This window comes from Hyla sarda, unplaced genomic scaffold, assembly GCF_029499605.1.
Source record: "Hyla sarda isolate aHylSar1 unplaced genomic scaffold, aHylSar1.hap1 scaffold_1789, whole genome shotgun sequence".
NCBI classification, from domain to species: Eukaryota; Metazoa; Chordata; class Amphibia; order Anura; family Hylidae; genus Hyla; species Hyla sarda.
The window spans coordinates 1-22,776 of NW_026608434.1; the positions used below are offsets into that span (position 1 = coordinate 1).

At 43.8% G+C, this 22,776-nt stretch overlaps 5 non-coding genes and 3 pseudogenes across 5 annotated transcripts; all 8 read right to left on the bottom strand.

The window, feature by feature from the left end:
* Positions 1–2,057: 2,057 nt before the first annotated feature.
* On the bottom strand, positions 2,058–2,248 carry LOC130313904 (U2 spliceosomal RNA). Its single transcript, XR_008861744.1, has one exon. It is a non-coding gene; the product is annotated as a U2 spliceosomal RNA (small nuclear RNA).
* Positions 2,249–4,343: 2,095 nt separating this feature from the next.
* LOC130313905 (U2 spliceosomal RNA) lies at positions 4,344–4,527 on the bottom strand. The gene has a single exon (XR_008861745.1). It is a non-coding gene; the product is annotated as a U2 spliceosomal RNA (small nuclear RNA).
* A 1,452-nt stretch (positions 4,528–5,979) lies between these two features.
* Positions 5,980–6,116, bottom strand: LOC130313910 (U2 spliceosomal RNA; annotated as a pseudogene).
* Positions 6,117–8,217: 2,101 nt separating this feature from the next.
* Positions 8,218–8,401, bottom strand: LOC130313906 (U2 spliceosomal RNA). The gene has a single exon (XR_008861746.1). It is a non-coding gene; the product is annotated as a U2 spliceosomal RNA (small nuclear RNA).
* A 1,452-nt stretch (positions 8,402–9,853) lies between these two features.
* On the bottom strand, positions 9,854–9,990 carry LOC130313911 (U2 spliceosomal RNA; annotated as a pseudogene).
* Positions 9,991–12,073: 2,083 nt separating this feature from the next.
* LOC130313892 (U2 spliceosomal RNA) lies at positions 12,074–12,264 on the bottom strand. The gene has a single exon (XR_008861734.1). It is a non-coding gene; the product is annotated as a U2 spliceosomal RNA (small nuclear RNA).
* Positions 12,265–14,352: 2,088 nt separating this feature from the next.
* On the bottom strand, positions 14,353–14,543 carry LOC130313914 (U2 spliceosomal RNA). Its single transcript, XR_008861748.1, has one exon. It is a non-coding gene; the product is annotated as a U2 spliceosomal RNA (small nuclear RNA).
* Positions 14,544–16,627: 2,084 nt separating this feature from the next.
* On the bottom strand, positions 16,628–16,798 carry LOC130313908 (U2 spliceosomal RNA; annotated as a pseudogene).
* Between the last annotated feature and the right edge of the window lie 5,978 nt (positions 16,799–22,776).

The following is a 22,776-nucleotide window of genomic DNA, read 5'->3' on the forward strand; positions in this document are numbered from 1 at the left end:
TCATGGGCACTATCACTGCTTGCTGTCAGGGAGGCTGCCAGACAATTTTCCATGCACACTCTGGGCTGGGGGGCAGTCAACCACCAGTACACACAGCAGAACCTAAACCCATACCATTATTGCTAAGCAGCAAGACAGGGGCCCATTGCACTCCCACGGGGCCTTTTTAAATGCAATCCATAACCCGGATTTGCCAGGAACCCTTCTTACTCCTCCTACTTGCATGTGACACTGGGCTTAGGATCTGCATAGGAAACACACACACAAGCACACACCTACCTTTGTTGCCTGCAGATGCCTCCTTGGCTGTCCCCAAACGGTATCAAACCAACACCCACGGGAAGCTGTAAGCATAGAGGACATGCCTGCACCCCATTGGACTTACCTGTGTGGGTTAAATCCGGGTTATTTGACAACCTATGGCGGTGATGGTTCTGCTCAGGCAGAGCAGTGCTGATGCTCCTCATAAAGCTGTCGCTGCTGTGAAGGTTCTAGGTGACATCACAAATCCCTATGGTTACATACACAACAAAGCTGGGTTGTTGTTGTTTACACTCTGCAAGGCCTGTGGAAGTGAGTGACATCATAGCACTGTAGTTCTGAGGGTTCTAGATGGATGCAACAATCTCCTGTTGCTTCTATGAAGGCCATAATAGACGACATCACCAAACAGCTCCATAGTCACATACACAGCAAAGGAGAGATGTTGTTTACACCTAGTGATGTCAGTGGTATTGAGTGACATCACAGCACAGTGCTAAGGCTCCTGGGCCTGGACACAGCAGCGGCTGCAATATCTCAACGGAGAATACGTTTATATATATGTGTGTGTGTGCGCGTATATATATATATATATATATATATATATATATATATATATATTTCTCCGCCGAAATCACTTTTAAACCCATTTCCACCTTTTTTTCCCTTCTCTTCCTCTTACTTTTTTTTCACGTTTTTTTACGTTTTTCTCCTTTTCGCCTCTTTTCTGGGCGTATTATTCTTCTTTTTCTTCTTTTTTTTCGTCTAATGCATACCCCATCAGTGCAGCAATGCTTATTCAATACCGCCAGCAGATGGAGACACTGGGGGATAATTTTCTAAGGATTTATACTGATTTTTCCTGTCTGAATTTGTCGCACAGAAAGTTGCAGGCCAAATATGTGTGACATTTCTGCGACTTTAGCTTCTAGAGCATTTTTACAACATTATACATAGGTGCTGAATACATAAAAAGCGACTGTTCAGCGACAGACAAGTCGCATCGGCTGAAAGTAGGCCAGAATGTCAGTCCATGTTGGAGCAGGTTTAGATACAGTCTAAAGTATAGATCTCAAAGTCTGTGCACAGAATTTAGCAAGGGCCTCGCACCTTCTGATGCATCAGGTAGGTGCACAATAGCATAGCCTAACCCTCTGTACTTTGGTCTATATTGATGCGGGACATAGACAGCCAGCTGATGACCAATCCATTAGTGCAATGGATGGCTGGAAGCATTTGTCTTTGCCTTTGCAATACCACAGAAGCAATGCATGGTCAATGTACAGCAATGACACACCTGTGTGAACAGCCAGGAGACCCCCCCCCCCCCCCCATGTTATGTTACATAGTTACATAGTTAGTACGGTCGAAAAAAGACATATGTCCATCAAGTTCAACCAGGGAATTAAGGGGTAGGGGTGTGGCGCGATATTGGGGAAGGGATGAGATTTTATATTTCTTCATAAGCATTAATCTTATTTTGTCAATTAGGAACATTCAGCACCCACCCGCTATCAAGGCAGCTGCCTATCATGTCATGCCCTACCTGCACAGGTGTGCTGGCTACTCAAATGATCCAATTAAGGAGGCCATTTAGTCAGCAGCAGCAGAAGTCCTGTGCCTGGACGCTCCAACAGCGGCCAGACACAAGCAGAAGCAGAAGCAGCAGAAGCAGCAGCAGCACCACCTTTTGTTTTTTGGCTGCAGCAGCAGCAAGGCCCACAGGGCTGGCTAGCTGGCTAGCCAGCAAGCAGGTAGCAATGAAAGTAGGAATCTTTCTTTTTAACCCTGTAAGGGGGTGGTGCACTGTACCCGAAGATACTGCCATATCGGGTCAATGCATAGGGCGACGGAAGCAAGCTTCGAAATCGGCCCCCGTTCTCAAAAATCCATTTAATATATGGTCCCCAGATAGGGGACGTATCAGATATTAAACTGATAAGAACAGATACTACACTTGATCTTAGCCAAAAGGCCGAGAAGCGATAACCGTGAAAGGGGCGGGCCCAACAAGGTGCCCTTCATGGGCACTATCACTGCTTGCTGTCAGGGAGGCTGCCAGACAATTTTCCATGCACACTCTGGGCTGGGGGGCAGTCAACCACCAGTACACACAGCAGAACCTAAACCCATACCATTATTGCTAAGCAGCAAGACAGGGGCCCATTGCACTCCCACGGGGCCTTTTTAAATGCAATCCATAACCCGGATTTGCCAGGAACCCTTCTTACTCCTCCTACTTGCATGTGACACTGGGCTTAGGATCTGCATAGGAAACACACACACAAGCACACACCTACCTTTGTTGCCTGCAGATGCCTCCTTGGCTGTCCCCAAACGGTATCAAACCAACACCCACGGGAAGCTGTAAGCATAGAGGACATGCCTGCACCCCATTGGACTTACCTGTGTGGGTTAAATCCGGGTTATTTGACAACCTATGGCGGTGATGGTTCTGCTCAGGCAGAGCAGTGCTGATGCTCCTCATAAAGCTGTCGCTGCTGTGAAGGTTCTAGGTGACATCACAAATCCCTATGGTTACATACACAACAAAGCTGGGTTGTTGTTGTTTACACTCTGCAAGGCCTGTGGAAGTGAGTGACATCATAGCACTGTAGTTCTGAGGGTTCTAGATGGATGCAACAATCTCCTGTTGCTTCTATGAAGGCCATAATAGACGACATCACCAAACAGCTCCATAGTCACATACACAGCAAAGGAGAGATGTTGTTTACACCTAGTGATGTCAGTGGTATTGAGTGACATCACAGCACAGTGCTAAGGCTCCTGGGCCTGGACACAGCAGCGGCTGCAATATCTCAACGGAGGATACGTTTATATATATGTGTGTGTGTGCGCGTATATATATATATATATATATATATATATATATATATATATATATATTTCTCCGCCGAAATCACTTTTAAACCCATTTCCACCTTTTTTTCCCTTCTCTTCCTCTTACTTTTTTTTCACGTTTTTTTACGTTTTTCTCCTTTTCGCCTCTTTTCTGGGCGTATTATTCTTCTTTTTCTTCTTTTTTTTCGTCTAATGCATACCCCATCAGTGCAGCAATGCTTATTCAATACCGCCAGCAGATGGAGACACTGGGGGATAATTTTCTAAGGATTTATACTGATTTTTCCTGTCTGAATTTGTCGCACAGAAAGTTGCAGGCCAAATATGTGTGACATTTCTGCGACTTTAGCTTCTAGAGCATTTTTACAACATTATACATAGGTGCTGAATACATAAAAAGCGACTGTTCAGCGACAGACAAGTCGCATCGGCTGAAAGTAGGCCAGAATGTCAGTCCATGTTGGAGCAGGTTTAGATACAGTCTAAAGTATAGATCTCAAAGTCTGTGCACAGAATTTAGCAAGGGCCTCGCACCTTCTGATGCATCAGGTAGGTGCACAATAGCATAGCCTAACCCTCTGTACTTTGGTCTATATTGATGCGGGACATAGACAGCCAGCTGATGACCAATCCATTAGTGCAATGGATGGCTGGAAGCATTTGTCTTTGCCTTTGCAATACCACAGAAGCAATGCATGGTCAATGTACAGCAATGACACACCTGTGTGAACAGCCAGGAGACCCCCCCCCCCCCCCCATGTTATGTTACATAGTTACATAGTTAGTACGGTCGAAAAAAGACATATGTCCATCAAGTTCAACCAGGGAATTAAGGGGTAGGGGTGTGGCGCGATATTGGGGAAGGGATGAGATTTTATATTTCTTCATAAGCATTAATCTTATTTTGTCAATTAGGAACATTCAGCACCCACCCGCTATCAAGGCAGCTGCCTATCATGTCATGCCCTACCTGCACAGGTGTGCTGGCTACTCAAATGATCCAATTAAGGAGGCCATTTAGTCAGCAGCAGCAGAAGTCCTGTGCCTGGACGCTCCAACAGCGGCCAGACACAAGCAGAAGCAGAAGCAACAGAAGCAGCAGCAGCACCACCTTTTGTTTTTTGGCTGCAGCAGCAGCAAGGCCCACAGGGCTGGCTAGCTGGCTAGCCAGCAAGCAGGTAGCAATGAAAGTAGGAATCTTTCTTTTTAACCCTGTAAGGGGGTGGTGCACTGTACCCGAAGATACTGCCATATCGGGTCAATGCATAGGGCGACGGAAGCAAGCTTCGAAATCGGCCCCCGTTCTCAAAAATCCATTTAATATATGGTCCCCAGATAGGGGACGTATCAGATATTAAACTGATAAGAACAGATTTTTTTTTAAGTTAGCCCTCAGAACTCAATCAGAGCTCCAAGATCTTATATGGACTCGATTGTTTTGTTCATCATCAGGTAACACTTTTATTTATTCCTAAAAAAAGACAAATTGAAATAAAATATTATAACAACAATAAAAATAATAAACATTCCAAAATTATAACAAATTCATTCCCTTTCTCCGGGCGTAAACTGCCAAGTAATCAATTAAACCATAGGTTAAGCTTCCTTTTTCCATTTCCCTTTTTACTGGGATGGCCAACCAGGCCGGTATTTTATAAGTTACCATAAATCGATCCACGTCAGGGCGAAAAGAATCATAAACTTTGTTTCTTACTGCAGGCAACTGGGCTTTAAAGGTGGATAATAGATCATCCAGGTCCTGTAAGAACAATTCTCTTTCCTCATCTGGAGCTCTCTCCAAAATAGTTTGGAAAGACCCTGAATATCCTCTTAAATCTCTCACCGGCTCTTCATTTTTCTTTTTACTCTTATGCTCTCCAATGTTCTTTTCTTCTACTATCATCTCTTTTCCAACAATTTTTGGCTCTTGGGTTACCACTTCCTTATCTTTTCTCACAGATCTTTTAATTTCTGGCTCTTGTTCAGAAACTTCTTCTTCTCTTTTCTTCTTCCTCTTTGGACAGTTCACATACATGTGACCAATTTTGTTACATAAATTACATTTACTTTTTTGGCTACAGGATTCGATTTCATGACCTTCTTTTTGGCATTTTTGGCACCACATTGAGGTGCACTCTTCCTTTAAATGGCCATATTTCTTGCATTTTCTACAGAAATTCTGCATACCTGCAAAAAACATATCTCCATTGATAACCCCTATTTTAAAACGGGCAGGGGGATAAAGAACTCTTCCATCTGCGTCTTCCTTGAACTTTACTTTAAATCTCCACTTTGTTTCCAGACTCCATACTGATTATAAATTTTCCCAAGTGGCGCAATTTCCTCACAAAATTGGGTCAAAAGAATTATAATATCCTCCTCAGGGACGTAAGGACTATACATCCTCACCGTTAAAATTCTTTCTCTCCTGGGAAAGTGGGGAATGACTTCCACGCCCTCCCACACTGGATCAGACTTGATTGTCTCAAATTTCTTCCAAAATAAATCATAATCCTCTTCGGAAACCAAAATAACATCAAAGCACCCCTTCTTTGGAAATTCCAACATGGAAAGGATTTGTGTCTTTGCAATTTCCAAAACTCCAAAAAGAATTTCCTCCATTACAAAGGAAAGTCCTCTTCTTTTCTTCTCAAGGTCTTTCAGCAGGATCCGGACCCCATTCTTGATCTTCCCAAAAAAAGGAACCTCCTCTCCAACAGATTGAGAGGTGTCCATGATCTCTTCCATCTTCAATAGGCGTGTCCAGGCAGGGACAGAAAAACACTCCCCCAACAAAGAGTGGGCAGTGAAGGGTGATCGCCCCCCGTTGTCTGGGGACTAAGCCGGCTCCCTAATAGCAGCAGGGGGGTGAAGTCCCTCCGTTAAGAAGGACGATCCCCCCAGGCCAAGGAGCCGGGTACCCCAGACACCCTCTGACCAGACCAAGTGAGCAGATACTACACTTGATCTTAGCCAAAAGGCCGAGAAGCGATAACCGTGAAAGGGGCGGGCCCAACAAGGTGCCCTTCATGGGCACTATCACTGCTTGCTGTCAGGGAGGCTGCCAGACAATTTTCCATGCACACTCTGGGCTGGGGGGCAGTCAACCACCAGTACACACAGCAGAACCTAAACCCATACCATTATTGCTAAGCAGCAAGACAGGGGCCCATTGCACTCCCACGGGGCCTTTTTAAATGCAATCCATAACCCGGATTTGCCAGGAACCCTTCTTACTCCTCCTACTTGCATGTGACACTGGGCTTAGGATCTGCATAGGAAACACACACACAAGCACACACCTACCTTTGTTGCCTGCAGATGCCTCCTTGGCTGTCCCCAAACGGTATCAAACCAACACCCACGGGAAGCTGTAAGCATAGAGGACATGCCTGCACCCCATTGGACTTACCTGTGTGGGTTAAATCCGGGTTATTTGACAACCTATGGCGGTGATGGTTCTGCTCAGGCAGAGCAGTGCTGATGCTCCTCATAAAGCTGTCGCTGCTGTGAAGGTTCTAGGTGACATCACAAATCCCTATGGTTACATACACAACAAAGCTGGGTTGTTGTTGTTTACACTCTGCAAGGCCTGTGGAAGTGAGTGACATCATAGCACTGTAGTTCTGAGGGTTCTAGATGGATGCAACAATCTCCTGTTGCTTCTATGAAGGCCATAATAGACGACATCACCAAACAGCTCCATAGTCACATACACAGCAAAGGAGAGATGTTGTTTACACCTAGTGATGTCAGTGGTATTGAGTGACATCACAGCACAGTGCTAAGGCTCCTGGGCCTGGACACAGCAGCGGCTGCAATATCTCAACGGAGGATACGTTTATATATATGTGTGTGTGTGCGCGTATATATATATATATATATATATATATATATATATATATATATATATATATATATTTCTCCGCCGAAATCACTTTTAAACCCATTTCCACCTTTTTTTCCCTTCTCTTCCTCTTACTTTTTTTTCACGTTTTTTTACGTTTTTCTCCTTTTCGCCTCTTTTCTGGGCGTATTATTCTTCTTTTTCTTCTTTTTTTTCGTCTAATGCATACCCCATCAGTGCAGCAATGCTTATTCAATACCGCCAGCAGATGGAGACACTGGGGGATAATTTTCTAAGGATTTATACTGATTTTTCCTGTCTGAATTTGTCGCACAGAAAGTTGCAGGCCAAATATGTGTGACATTTCTGCGACTTTAGCTTCTAGAGCATTTTTACAACATTATACATAGGTGCTGAATACATAAAAAGCGACTGTTCAGCGACAGACAAGTCGCATCGGCTGAAAGTAGGCCAGAATGTCAGTCCATGTTGGAGCAGGTTTAGATACAGTCTAAAGTATAGATCTCAAAGTCTGTGCACAGAATTTAGCAAGGGCCTCGCACCTTCTGATGCATCAGGTAGGTGCACAATAGCATAGCCTAACCCTCTGTACTTTGGTCTATATTGATGCGGGACATAGACAGCCAGCTGATGACCAATCCATTAGTGCAATGGATGGCTGGAAGCATTTGTCTTTGCCTTTGCAATACCACAGAAGCAATGCATGGTCAATGTACAGCAATGACACACCTGTGTGAACAGCCAGGAGACCCCCCCCCCCCCCATGTTATGTTACATAGTTACATAGTTAGTACGGTCGAAAAAAGACATATGTCCATCAAGTTCAACCAGGGAATTAAGGGGTAGGGGTGTGGCGCGATATTGGGGAAGGGATGAGATTTTATATTTCTTCATAAGCATTAATCTTATTTTGTCAATTAGGAACATTCAGCACCCACCCGCTATCAAGGCAGCTGCCTATCATGTCATGCCCTACCTGCACAGGTGTGCTGGCTACTCAAATGATCCAATTAAGGAGGCCATTTAGTCAGCAGCAGCAGAAGTCCTGTGCCTGGACGCTCCAACAGCGGCCAGACACAAGCAGAAGCAGAAGCAACAGAAGCAGCAGCAGCACCACCTTTTGTTTTTTGGCTGCAGCAGCAGCAAGGCCCACAGGGCTGGCTAGCTGGCTAGCCAGCAAGCAGGTAGCAATGAAAGTAGGAATCTTTCTTTTTAACCCTGTAAGGGGGTGGTGCACTGTACCCGAAGATACTGCCATATCGGGTCAATGCATAGGGCGACGGAAGCAAGCTTCGAAATCGGCCCCCGTTCTCAAAAATCCATTTAATATATGGTCCCCAGATAGGGGACGTATCAGATATTAAACTGATAAGAACAGATTTTTTTTTAAGTTAGCCCTCAGAACTCAATCAGAGCTCCAAGATCTTATATGGACTCGATTGTTTTGTTCATCATCAGGTAACACTTTTATTTATTCCTAAAAAAAGACAAATTGAAATAAAATATTATAACAACAATAAAAATAATAAACATTCCAAAATTATAACAAATTCATTCCCTTTCTCCGGGCGTAAACTGCCAAGTAATCAATTAAACCATAGGTTAAGCTTCCTTTTTCCATTTCCCTTTTTACTGGGATGGCCAACCAGGCCGGTATTTTATAAGTTACCATAAATCGATCCACGTCAGGGCGAAAAGAATCATAAACTTTGTTTCTTACTGCAGGCAACTGGGCTTTAAAGGTGGATAATAGATCATCCAGGTCCTGTAAGAACAATTCTCTTTCCTCATCTGGAGCTCTCTCCAAAATAGTTTGGAAAGACCCTGAATATCCTCTTAAATCTCTCACCGGCTCTTCATTTTTCTTTTTACTCTTATGCTCTCCAATGTTCTTTTCTTCTACTATCATCTCTTTTCCAACAATTTTTGGCTCTTGGGTTACCACTTCCTTATCTTTTCTCACAGATCTTTTAATTTCTGGCTCTTGTTCAGAAACTTCTTCTTCTCTTTTCTTCTTCCTCTTTGGACAGTTCACATACATGTGACCAATTTTGTTACATAAATTACATTTACTTTTTTGGCTACAGGATTCGATTTCATGACCTTCTTTTTGGCATTTTTGGCACCACATTGAGGTGCACTCTTCCTTTAAATGGCCATATTTCTTGCATTTTCTACAGAAATTCTGCATACCTGCAAAAAACATATCTCCATTGATAACCCCTATTTTAAAACGGGCAGGGGGATAAAGAACTCTTCCATCTGCGTCTTCCTTGAACTTTACTTTAAATCTCCACTTTGTTTCCAGACTCCATACTGATTATAAATTTTCCCAAGTGGCGCAATTTCCTCACAAAATTGGGTCAAAAGAATTATAATATCCTCCTCAGGGACGTAAGGACTATACATCCTCACCGTTAAAATTCTTTCTCTCCTGGGAAAGTGGGGAATGACTTCCACGCCCTCCCACACTGGATCAGACTTGATTGTCTCAAATTTCTTCCAAAATAAATCATAATCCTCTTCGGAAACCAAAATAACATCAAAGCACCCCTTCTTTGGAAATTCCAACATGGAAAGGATTTGTGTCTTTGCAATTTCCAAAACTCCAAAAAGAATTTCCTCCATTACAAAGGAAAGTCCTCTTCTTTTCTTCTCAAGGTCTTTCAGCAGGATCCGGACCCCATTCTTGATCTTCCCAAAAAAAGGAACCTCCTCTCCAACAGATTGAGAGGTGTCCATGATCTCTTCCATCTTCAATAGGCGTGTCCAGGCAGGGACAGAAAAACACTCCCCCAACAAAGAGTGGGCAGTGAAGGGTGATCGCCCCCCGTTGTCTGGGGACTAAGCCGGCTCCCTAATAGCAGCAGGGGGGTGAAGTCCCTCCGTTAAGAAGGACGATCCCCCCAGGCCAAGGAGCCGGGTACCCCAGACACCCTCTGACCAGACCAAGTGAGCAGATACTACACTTGATCTTAGCCAAAAGGCCGAGAAGCGATAACCGTGAAAGGGGCGGGCCCAACAAGGTGCCCTTCATGGGCACTATCACTGCTTGCTGTCAGGGAGGCTGCCAGACAATTTTCCATGCACACTCTGGGCTGGGGGGCAGTCAACCACCAGTACACACAGCAGAACCTAAACCCATACCATTATTGCTAAGCAGCAAGACAGGGGCCCATTGCACTCCCACGGGGCCTTTTTAAATGCAATCCATAACCCGGATTTGCCAGGAACCCTTCTTACTCCTCCTACTTGCATGTGACACTGGGCTTAGGATCTGCATAGGAAACACACACACAAGCACACACCTACCTTTGTTGCCTGCAGATGCCTCCTTGGCTGTCCCCAAACGGTATCAAACCAACACCCACGGGAAGCTGTAAGCATAGAGGACATGCCTGCACCCCATTGGACTTACCTGTGTGGGTTAAATCCGGGTTATTTGACAACCTATGGCGGTGATGGTTCTGCTCAGGCAGAGCAGTGCTGATGCTCCTCATAAAGCTGTCGCTGCTGTGAAGGTTCTAGGTGACATCACAAATCCCTATGGTTACATACACAACAAAGCTGGGTTGTTGTTGTTTACACTCTGCAAGGCCTGTGGAAGTGAGTGACATCATAGCACTGTAGTTCTGAGGGTTCTAGATGGATGCAACAATCTCCTGTTGCTTCTATGAAGGCCATAATAGACGACATCACCAAACAGCTCCATAGTCACATACACAGCAAAGGAGAGATGTTGTTTACACCTAGTGATGTCAGTGGTATTGAGTGACATCACAGCACAGTGCTAAGGCTCCTGGGCCTGGACACAGCAGCGGCTGCAATATCTCAACGGAGAATACGTTTATATATATGTGTGTGTGTGCGCGTATATATATATATATATATATATATATATATATATATATATTTCTCCGCCGAAATCACTTTTAAACCCATTTCCACCTTTTTTTCCCTTCTCTTCCTCTTACTTTTTTTTCACGTTTTTTTACGTTTTTCTCCTTTTCGCCTCTTTTCTGGGCGTATTATTCTTCTTTTTCTTCTTTTTTTTCGTCTAATGCATACCCCATCAGTGCAGCAATGCTTATTCAATACCGCCAGCAGATGGAGACACTGGGGGATAATTTTCTAAGGATTTATACTGATTTTTCCTGTCTGAATTTGTCGCACAGAAAGTTGCAGGCCAAATATGTGTGACATTTCTGCGACTTTAGCTTCTAGAGCATTTTTACAACATTATACATAGGTGCTGAATACATAAAAAGCGACTGTTCAGCGACAGACAAGTCGCATCGGCTGAAAGTAGGCCAGAATGTCAGTCCATGTTGGAGCAGGTTTAGATACAGTCTAAAGTATAGATCTCAAAGTCTGTGCACAGAATTTAGCAAGGGCCTCGCACCTTCTGATGCATCAGGTAGGTGCACAATAGCATAGCCTAACCCTCTGTACTTTGGTCTATATTGATGCGGGACATAGACAGCCAGCTGATGACCAATCCATTAGTGCAATGGATGGCTGGAAGCATTTGTCTTTGCCTTTGCAATACCACAGAAGCAATGCATGGTCAATGTACAGCAATGACACACCTGTGTGAACAGCCAGGAGACCCCCCCCCCCCCCCCCCATGTTATGTTACATAGTTAGTACGGTCGAAAAAAGACATATGTCCATCAAGTTCAACCAGGGAATTAAGGGGTAGGGGTGTGGCGCGATATTGGGGAAGGGATGAGATTTTATATTTCTTCATAAGCATTAATCTTATTTTGTCAATTAGGAACATTCAGCACCCACCCGCTATCAAGGCAGCTGCCTATCATGTCATGCCCTACCTGCACAGGTGTGCTGGCTACTCAAATGATCCAATTAAGGAGGCCATTTAGTCAGCAGCAGCAGAAGTCCTGTGCCTGGACGCTCCAACAGCGGCCAGACACAAGCAGAAGCAGAAGCAGCAGAAGCAGCAGCAGCACCACCTTTTGTTTTTTGGCTGCAGCAGCAGCAAGGCCCACAGGGCTGGCTAGCTGGCTAGCCAGCAAGCAGGTAGCAATGAAAGTAGGAATCTTTCTTTTTAACCCTGTAAGGGGGTGGTGCACTGTACCCGAAGATACTGCCATATCGGGTCAATGCATAGGGCGACGGAAGCAAGCTTCGAAATCGGCCCCTGTTCTCAAAAATCCATTTAATATATGGTCCCCAGATAGGGGACGTATCAGATATTAAACTGATAAGAACAGATACTACACTTGATCTTAGCCAAAAGGCCGAGAAGCGATAACCGTGAAAGGGGCGGGCCCAACAAGGTGCCCTTCATGGGCACTATCACTGCTTGCTGTCAGGGAGGCTGCCAGACAATTTTCCATGCACACTCTGGGCTGGGGGGCAGTCAACCACCAGTACACACAGCAGAACCTAAACCCATACCATTATTGCTAAGCAGCAAGACAGGGGCCCATTGCACTCCCACGGGGCCTTTTTAAATGCAATCCATAACCCGGATTTGCCAGGAACCCTTCTTACTCCTCCTACTTGCATGTGACACTGGGCTTAGGATCTGCATAGGAAACACACACACAAGCACACACCTACCTTTGTTGCCTGCAGATGCCTCCTTGGCTGTCCCCAAACGGTATCAAACCAACACCCACGGGAAGCTGTAAGCATAGAGGACATGCCTGCACCCCATTGGACTTACCTGTGTGGGTTAAATCCGGGTTATTTGACAACCTATGGCGGTGATGGTTCTGCTCAGGCAGAGCAGTGCTGATGCTCCTCATAAAGCTGTCGCTGCTGTGAAGGTTCTAGGTGACATCACAAATCCCTATGGTTACATACACAACAAAGCTGGGTTGTTGTTGTTTACACTCTGCAAGGCCTGTGGAAGTGAGTGACATCATAGCACTGTAGTTCTGAGGGTTCTAGATGGATGCAACAATCTCCTGTTGCTTCTATGAAGGCCATAATAGACGACATCACCAAACAGCTCCATAGTCACATACACAGCAAAGGAGAGATGTTGTTTACACCTAGTGATGTCAGTGGTATTGAGTGACATCACAGCACAGTGCTAAGGCTCCTGGGCCTGGACACAGCAGCGGCTGCAATATCTCAACGGAGAATACGTTTATATATATGTGTGTGTGTGTGCGCGTATATATATATATATATATATATATATATATATATTTCTCCGCCGAAATCACTTTTAAACCCATTTCCACCTTTTTTTCCCTTCTCTTCCTCTTACTTTTTTTTCACGTTTTTTTACGTTTTTCTCCTTTTCGCCTCTTTTCTGGGCGTATTATTCTTCTTTTTCTTCTTTTTTTTCGTCTAATGCATACCCCATCAGTGCAGCAATGCTTATTCAATACCGCCAGCAGATGGAGACACTGGGGGATAATTTTCTAAGGATTTATACTGATTTTTCCTGTCTGAATTTGTCGCACAGAAAGTTGCAGGCCAAATATGTGTGACATTTCTGCGACTTTAGCTTCTAGAGCATTTTTACAACATTATATATAGGTGCTGAATACATAAAAAGCGACTGTTCAGCGACAGACAAGTCGCATCGGCTGAAAGTAGGCCAGAATGTCAGTCCATGTTGGAGCAGGTTTAGATACAGTCTAAAGTATAGATCTCAAAGTCTGTGCACAGAATTTAGCAAGGGCCTCGCACCTTCTGATGCATCAGGTAGGTGCACAATAGCATAGCCTAACCCTCTGTACTTTGGTCTATATTGATGCGGGACATAGACAGCCAGCTGATGACCAATCCATTAGTGCAATGGATGGCTGGAAGCATTTGTCTTTGCCTTTGCAATACCACAGAAGCAATGCATGGTCAATGTACAGCAATGACACACCTGTGTGAACAGCCAGGAGACCCCCCCCCCCCCCCCCCCATGTTATGTTACATAGTTACATAGTTAGTACGGTCGAAAAAAGACATATGTCCATCAAGTTCAACCAGGGAATTAAGGGGTAGGGGTGTGGCGCGATATTGGGGAAGGGATGAGATTTTATATTTCTTCATAAGCATTAATCTTATTTTGTCAATTAGGAACATTCAGCACCCACCCGCTATCAAGGCAGCTGCCTATCATGTCATGCCCTACCTGCACAGGTGTGCTGGCTACTCAAATGATCCAATTAAGGAGGCCATTTAGTCAGCAGCAGCAGAAGTCCTGTGCCTGGACGCTCCAACAGCGGCCAGACACAAGCAGAAGCAGAAGCAGCAGAAGCAGCAGCAGCACCACCTTTTGTTTTTTGGCTGCAACAGCAGCAAGGCCCACAGGGCTGGCTAGCTGGCTAGCCAGCAAGCAGGTAGCAATGAAAGTAGGAATCTTTCTTTTTAACCCTGTAAGGGGGTGGTGCACTGTACCCGAAGATACTGCCATATCGGGTCAATGCATAGGGCGACGGAAGCAAGCTTCGAAATCGGCCCCCGTTCTCAAAAATCCATTTAATATATGGTCCCCAGATAGGGGACGTATCAGATATTAAACTGATAAGAACAGATACTACACTTGATCTTAGCCAAAAGGCCGAGAAGCGATAACCGTGAAAGGGGCGGGCCCAACAAGGTGCCCTTCATGGGCACTATCACTGCTTGCTGTCAGGGAGGCTGCCAGACAATTTTCCATGCACACTCTGGGCTGGGGGGCAGTCAACCACCAGTACACACAGCAGAACCTAAACCCATACCATTATTGCTAAGCAGCAAGACAGGGGCCCATTGCACTCCCACGGGGCCTTTTTAAATGCAATCCATAACCCGGATTTGCCAGGAACCCTTCTTACTCCTCCTACTTGCATGTGACACTGGGCTTAGGATCTGCATAGGAAACACACACACAAGCACACACCTACCTTTGTTGCCTGCAGATGCCTCCTTGGCTGTCCCCAAACGGTATCAAACCAACACCCACGGGAAGCTGTAAGCATAGAGGACATGCCTGCACCCCATTGGACTTACCTGTGTGGGTTAAATCCGGGTTATTTGACAACCTATGGCGGTGATGGTTCTGCTCAGGCAGAGCAGTGCTGATGCTCCTCATAAAGCTGTCGCTGCTGTGAAGGTTCTAGGTGACATCACAAATCCCTATGGTTACATACACAACAAAGCTGGGTTGTTGTTGTTTACACTCTGCAAGGCCTGTGGAAGTGAGTGACATCATAGCACTGTAGTTCTGAGGGTTCTAGATGGATGCAACAATCTCCTGTTGCTTCTATGAAGGCCATAATAGACGACATCACCAAACAGCTCCATAGTCACATACACAGCAAAGGAGAGATGTTGTTTACACCTAGTGATGTCAGTGGTATTGAGTGACATCACAGCACAGTGCTAAGGCTCCTGGGCCTGGACACAGCAGCGGCTGCAATATCTCAACGGAGAATACGTTTATATATATGTGTGTGTGTGCGCGTATATATATATATATATATATATATATATATATATTTCTCCGCCGAAATCACTTTTAAACCCATTTCCACCTTTTTTTCCCTTCTCTTCCTCTTACTTTTTTTTCACGTTTTTTTACGTTTTTCTCCTTTTCGCCTCTTTTCTGGGCGTATTATTCTTCTTTTTCTTCTTTTTTTTCGTCTAATGCATACCCCATCAGTGCAGCAATGCTTATTCAATACCGCCAGCAGATGGAGACACTGGGGGATAATTTTCTAAGGATTTATACTGATTTTTCCTGTCTGAATTTGTCGCACAGAAAGTTGCAGGCCAAATATGTGTGACATTTCTGCGACTTTAGCTTCTAGAGCATTTTTACAACATTATACATAGGTGCTGAATACATAAAAAGCGACTGTTCAGCGACAGACAAGTCGCATCGGCTGAAAGTAGGCCAGAATGTCAGTCCATGTTGGAGCAGGTTTAGATACAGTCTAAAGTATAGATCTCAAAGTCTGTGCACAGAATTTAGCAAGGGCCTCGCACCTTCTGATGCATCAGGTAGGTGCACAATAGCATAGCCTAACCCTCTGTACTTTGGTCTATATTGATGCGGGACATAGACAGCCAGCTGATGACCAATCCATTAGTGCAATGGATGGCTGGAAGCATTTGTCTTTGCCTTTGCAATACCACAGAAGCAATGCATGGTCAATGTACAGCAATGACACACCTGTGCGAACAGCCAGGAGACCCCCCCCCCCCCCCCCATGTTATGTTACATAGTTACATAGTTAGTACGGTCGAAAAAAGACATATGTCCATCAAGTTCAACCAGGGAATTAAGGGGTAGGGGTGTGGCGCGATATTGGGGAAGGGATGAGATTTTATATTTCTTCATAAGCATTAATCTTATTTTGTCAATTAGGAACATTCAGCACCCACCCGCTATCAAGGCAGCTGCCTATCATGTCATGCCCTACCTGCACAGGTGTGCTGGCTACTCAAATGATCCAATTAAGGAGGCCATTTAGTCAGCAGCAGCAGAAGTCCTGTGCCTGGACGCTCCAACAGCGGCCAGACACAAGCAGAAGCAGAAGCAGCAGAAGCAGCAGCAGCACCACCTTTTGTTTTTTGGCTGCAGCAGCAGCAAGGCCCACAGGGCTGGCTAGCTGGCTAGCCAGCAAGCAGGTAGCAATGAAAGTAGGAATCTTTCTTTTTAACCCTGTAAGGGGGTGGTGCACTGTACCCGAAGATACTGCCATATCGGGTCAATGCATAGGGCGACGGAAGCAAGCTTTGAAATCGGCCCCCGTTCTCAAAAATCCATTTAATATATGGTCCCCATATAGGGGACGTATCAGATATTAAACTGATAAGAACAGATTTTTTTTTTTTATTTATTTTTTTTTTTTTTAAACCTTCAGGTTTGGACATTAAAACATCAAAATCCAACTCCATACTTCGTCACTTAGACTTTCTGAAGTAAAGTCCAACTCATCATTAGGTCTTTCTTTTTATTTTCAATTTCAAACAAACATAAATACCATCACCAATTACAAACTTACAAGATATCTCCATTTCAAAAACTTCCATATCCCCTCAGCATCCTTATCCCCCAAATTCTTCCTATCACACAAATAAACAACATATAACCTATCTAGAATCATCTTAATACAACCCTCCACCGACACGTTATTTCTTTTGAATACACATAAATTCCTAACATCCCAAAGTACTTCTTTAATAATGGCAAGCAACACAAAAAAAACCCTTTCCTTATCTCTCCCTACCATACTAAGTCCAAACATAACCACATCATACGACATATACCTTATACCAGTCAATTCTTTAAACAGCAAACTCACCCCTTTCCACACACCTTGCGCCATTTCACAATTCCAAAATACATGCATCACACTCTCAATCCCATCACACCCATCTCTTGGACACCTCTCATACCTTCCAATCCCTCTATTTCTTTGAAATTCTCTTACCGGTAACGCACCATGCAAACTCTGCCATACTATCTCACGTTGTCTATTTGTTACTCCAACAGTCATTATACTCTTCCACACTCTCCCCACATCTACAGCTCTCACCATATTAATTGAACATTCAACTTCCTCTTTTTTAATGTACCCAATCATACTCTTTTTACTCACAAACACTTCTGGACCCACACCAATCAACCTATAATTCTCCAAAAATTTCACCACATATACATACCAACTAGGACACACAAAAGCATAAGGCACTCTCAAATCTCTTTCCAACCAACCCAATTTACATAACACACTGCCACCCAAATATCTCACCATACATGCACAACTCTTTTCACCTCCCATCATTCTTTTCAAAGCAAAAACAATATTCACACCCAGATACACATCAACATTCGGAAAGTCCATTCCTCCATTTTTACCATCTTTCATTACAATCTCTCTCTTAACTCTTTCCATCTTTGTACCCCACAAAAACACAAATAACATTCTTTTCACCTTTCGCAAAACCATATAACTTGGCGGAAACACAACAGCAACATATAACAGTATTGGCAAAATCACACTCTTCACTATCATAACCTTACCAACCATTGACAACTCTCTCAACCTCCAAAAATTCAATTTCTTTTGCACTCTCTTCCCCACATCCTCCCAACTATTTCTACCATCCAACCGTTCATCCATCTTAACCCCCAACACTTGAATAGGCCCTTCCACCCCTTCCATACCAACATCCTCACTCTGAGTCACACCACCAAAACATTTATATTCACTCTTTCCCCAATTGACCTTAAAACCAGACGCACCACAAAACAGACTTACCAATAACTTGGATCTTCTTACAGCCGCAACAGATTCACTTACCACACATACATCATCCATATAAGCCAACACTTTAACCTCTTTACCACGACCCCCCGGAACTCTCACACCTCTCACACATTTATCCTTACGCAATAATTCTAATAATGGTTCCATAGCACAAATAAAAGCAATAGGTGACAAGGGACATCCCTGTCTCACCCCTGAACATACTTTAATCTCCTCAGTCATCCATCCATTAATCAGAATCTTACTATACACTTCCTTATACAACATTCTCACAATATTCACAAAATCACCTGGAAACCCCATTTTAACTAGCACCTTAAACAAAAACCCATGCGACAAACGGTCAAAAGCTTTTTCAAAATCAATTGACAACACACGAACCACCTGCTTTCTACACATACCATCCCACAATATATCTCTCAACAAACACAAATTCTCACTAATTCTTCTTCCTGGCACACCACACACTTGCTCCTCCCCAATCACTTGCTCTATCACGTCCCTCATTCTATTTGTAATCAGCTTTGCAAATATTTTATAATCCACATTCAACAAAGTTATCGGCCTCCAATTCCTTATATCATTCACATCCCCTTTCTTATAAATCAAAACCACTATCCCACTCTTCATACTTTCCACCAATCTTCCATTAGCCCACATATACTTAAAGATACTCTCCATATCATCCTTCAGTACATCCCACAATTTCACATAAAACTCAGCCGGCAACCCATCCTCTCCAGGAGTCTTATTTTTAGCCATACTATCAACCGTCCTTTTAATCTCTTCCATTCCAATCTCTCTCATTAAACTCTCATACTCATTACAATCTACCTTCTTATCAATCACTTCCAGCACTTCCTCAGCCAAACCCCTATCACACTGTTTGACTGCATATAAGTCCTCATAAAACTCTTTCACCACATTCAGTACAGCTTTGCCTCTCACCAAACCACCATCCTTATCATACACACTCACTAAATCATCCTTTCTCCCAATCACTTTCTTAAAAAAATATCTTGAACACTTTTCATCCTTCTCCAATTTGTCCACTTTTGCTCTGTACATTAACTCTTTTCCTCTTTCATTCAACCAATCCTTTATATCTCTTTTCACAGCATCAATCTTACCATCCACTCTCCATCCCTTCTTTTTCAACTTATTGAGAAACCCCAACCTTTTATTCAGCCATTCATACTTCTTTCTTTCCCTAGCTTTCCTTTTATAACCTTCCCTCTTGAAAAAAACCTTAGTTCTTTCTTTAACCCACTCCCACCAACACAATAAATCCAAAAATTCTTTTTTCTTCTCACACCATAACTTATACTTCTTAATATACCTATCATATACCTCCTTTTCATCCAACAGTTTCACATTAAGCTTCCAGTAACCCCTCCCACTTATGCAAATCTCATCCAACACCAAACCACAACTCACACGCTCATGATCAGAATAAATCACTCTCTCTTGCTTATACCACATACATCCTATCATTTTGGACACAAAACACATATCTAATCTTGACTCACTCCTTCCACTCTCAGCATGATATGTTGCTAACACAGGATTCACACCACACACTTCAACCACATCTCTTAACTTGAAATCACTCACCATACTCTTAAGCATATTTCCAGAAACATCCGCATCCCTCCCAATCTCACAGTTGAAATCACCTACTAACAACACTGGTTCCTTCCCAGACAAAAACCCCTTAATTATTTCAAACAAACCCACCCTCTCCTCCTTATTCACAGGTGCATAAACATTAATTAACTTAAACTTAAACCCATGTAACCCAACCTCCACCAACACACACCTTCCTTCCCTTAACACCATTTGACTACAAACTTTAAACTTATTATTCCTAAACAAAACCCCAACTCCATCATTTCTATTTACATTAGAGCAAGACCACACTGCTGGTCCATATCTCCACTCCTCCTTTTTTGGAGGAAAATCCAATGCACATTTCCGGAAGACAAATTATGTCATTATTAGTTCCTGCCAATTCCTCCAGAATGGCCGCTCTTCTATTCTTATTTTTAAAGACTCTAACATTTGACAAACTAACCGAAAAAGACATATCAAATCAAATAACAACCCATAGGAAGAAAAAACCTAGAAGAGAGTTAATGAACTTTACGGCTCAGTGTCGAGGGAGAAGTTTCTTCTCCAATGCATTTATCCATTTCACCCTCAGATATTGCGGCAAAACGATTACTCGTCTCCACCACCGTCTGCTCCATCTTTTCACCACTGGCACCTCTCGCCGCCTTCCGTGGGGGACGAAAAAGATCTTCCTCTCTCTCTTTAGCACTTTCCTCTTCTGAATTCGACCATTCAACTTTTTGAGTGCCAGACACCTGAGGACTAGGCACCTCTTCAATTCTCACCTCCTCCTCCATCTCCTCTTCAATCTCCTCCTGCACCTTCTCTTCCACCACCGTTGCTTTCTCAATAATAGCAATCACACTCTTTTCTGCCATGTCTGCCTTTGCCTTTTCCCTTTTTTTAATTGCCAAATCTTTTCTGGCCTCTTTCTCCTTCTCCCTTTTAGCCACCTCCGGACAATTTCTATACACATGTCCAACAAGGCCACAAAGATCACAAGTTCTGGGCTGTGGACAAGCTCCCGCTTCATGCCCTGGCATTTTACAATTTCGGCACTTCTTATTACCTGGACAAGCCTCTTTAACATGTCCAAACAGCAAACAATCACGGCAAAACAATGGCTGGCCATAATAATAGACATAACCCCGGTTTCCGGCGATTGAAAAATTGGCCGGTGGGTGTTTCACTCCACCAATGCTCCCAGGATCCAGCTTCAGTTTTACAAAGAACTTCCATGTGCCATTAAACACACCCAAACTACTAGTTTGCTTCACTCCCCCTTGGACACTTTCACAGTAGATACTTAGAAAGTTCTTAATCATATCCGGGTCTAAGAATGGATTGTACATATGTACAAACAGAGTCTTCACTCCCATCTCAAACAGAGGAAAAAACTTTACATTTTCCAAGACAGGGTTATTGGCATTTCTTTTCAAACATTCATAGAAGTTCTGGCAATCAGCTTCATAGATGAAGGACACATCATATATTCCTTGCTTCCTATTCTCTTGCACACAGAACAAACTATCCATGCCAAAACCACCCAATTTCTCCACAAGTTCATGTCCAATGTACTCAATCCGATTCTTACCCCGGTCAGAAGTTTCCACCACAAAACGTACAGTCTTCTCAATCGCAGGGAGGTATTCCTTTCCAGCCATTGTTCTTCTCTTGTCTGTCGATTCCACAGTAAGATCACCACTCCGGATTCCTGCTCAGCAGAACACCCGCACCCCTGACCCAGACCAAGTTTACACTTGATCGGAGCCAAAAGGCCGAGAAGCGATAACCGTGAAAGGGGCGGGCCCAACAAGGTGCCCTTCATGGGCACTATCACTGCTTGCTGTCAGGGAGGCTGCCAGACAATTTTCCATGCACACTCTGGGCTGGGGGGCAGTCAACCACCAGTACACACAGCAGAACCTAAACCCATACCATTATTGCTAAGCAGCAAGACAGGGGCCCATTGCACTCCCACGGGGCCTTTTTAAATGCAATCCATAACCCGGATTTGCCAGGAACCCTTCTTACTCCTCCTACTTGCATGTGACACTGGGCTTAGGATCTGCATAGGAAACACACACACAAGCACACACCTACCTTTGTTGCCTGCAGATGCCTCCTTGGCTGTCCCCAAACGGTATCAAACCAACACCCACGGGAAGCTGTAAGCATAGAGGACATGCCTGCACCCCATTGGACTTACCTGTGTGGGTTAAATCCGGGTTATTTGACAACCTATGGCGGTGATGGTTCTGCTCAGGCAGAGCAGTGCTGATGCTCCTCATAAAGCTGTCGCTGCTGTGAAGGTTCTAGGTGACATCACAAATCCCTATGGTTACATACACAACAAAGCTGGGTTGTTGTTGTTTACACTCTGCAAGGCCTGTGGAAGTGAGTGACATCATAGCACTGTAGTTCTGAGGGTTCTAGATGGATGCAACAATCTCCTGTTGCTTCTATGAAGGCCATAATAGACGACATCACCAAACAGCTCCATAGTCACATACACAGCAAAGGAGAGATGTTGTTTACACCTAGTGATGTCAGTGGTATTGAGTGACATCACAGCACAGTGCTAAGGCTCCTGGGCCTGGACACAGCAGCGGCTGCAATATCTCAACGGAGAATACGTTTATATATATGTGTGTGTGTGCGCGTATATATATATATATATATATATATATATATATATATATATATATATCTCCGCCGAAATCACTTTTAAACCCATTTCCACCTTTTTTTCCCTTCTCTTCCTCTTACTTTTTTTTCACGTTTTTTTACGTTTTTCTCCTTTTCGCCTCTTTTCTGGGCGTATTATTCTTCTTTTTCTTCTTTTTTTTCGTCTAATGCATACCCCATCAGTGCAGCAATGCTTATTCAATACCGCCAGCAGATGGAGACACTGGGGGATAATTTTCTAAGGAT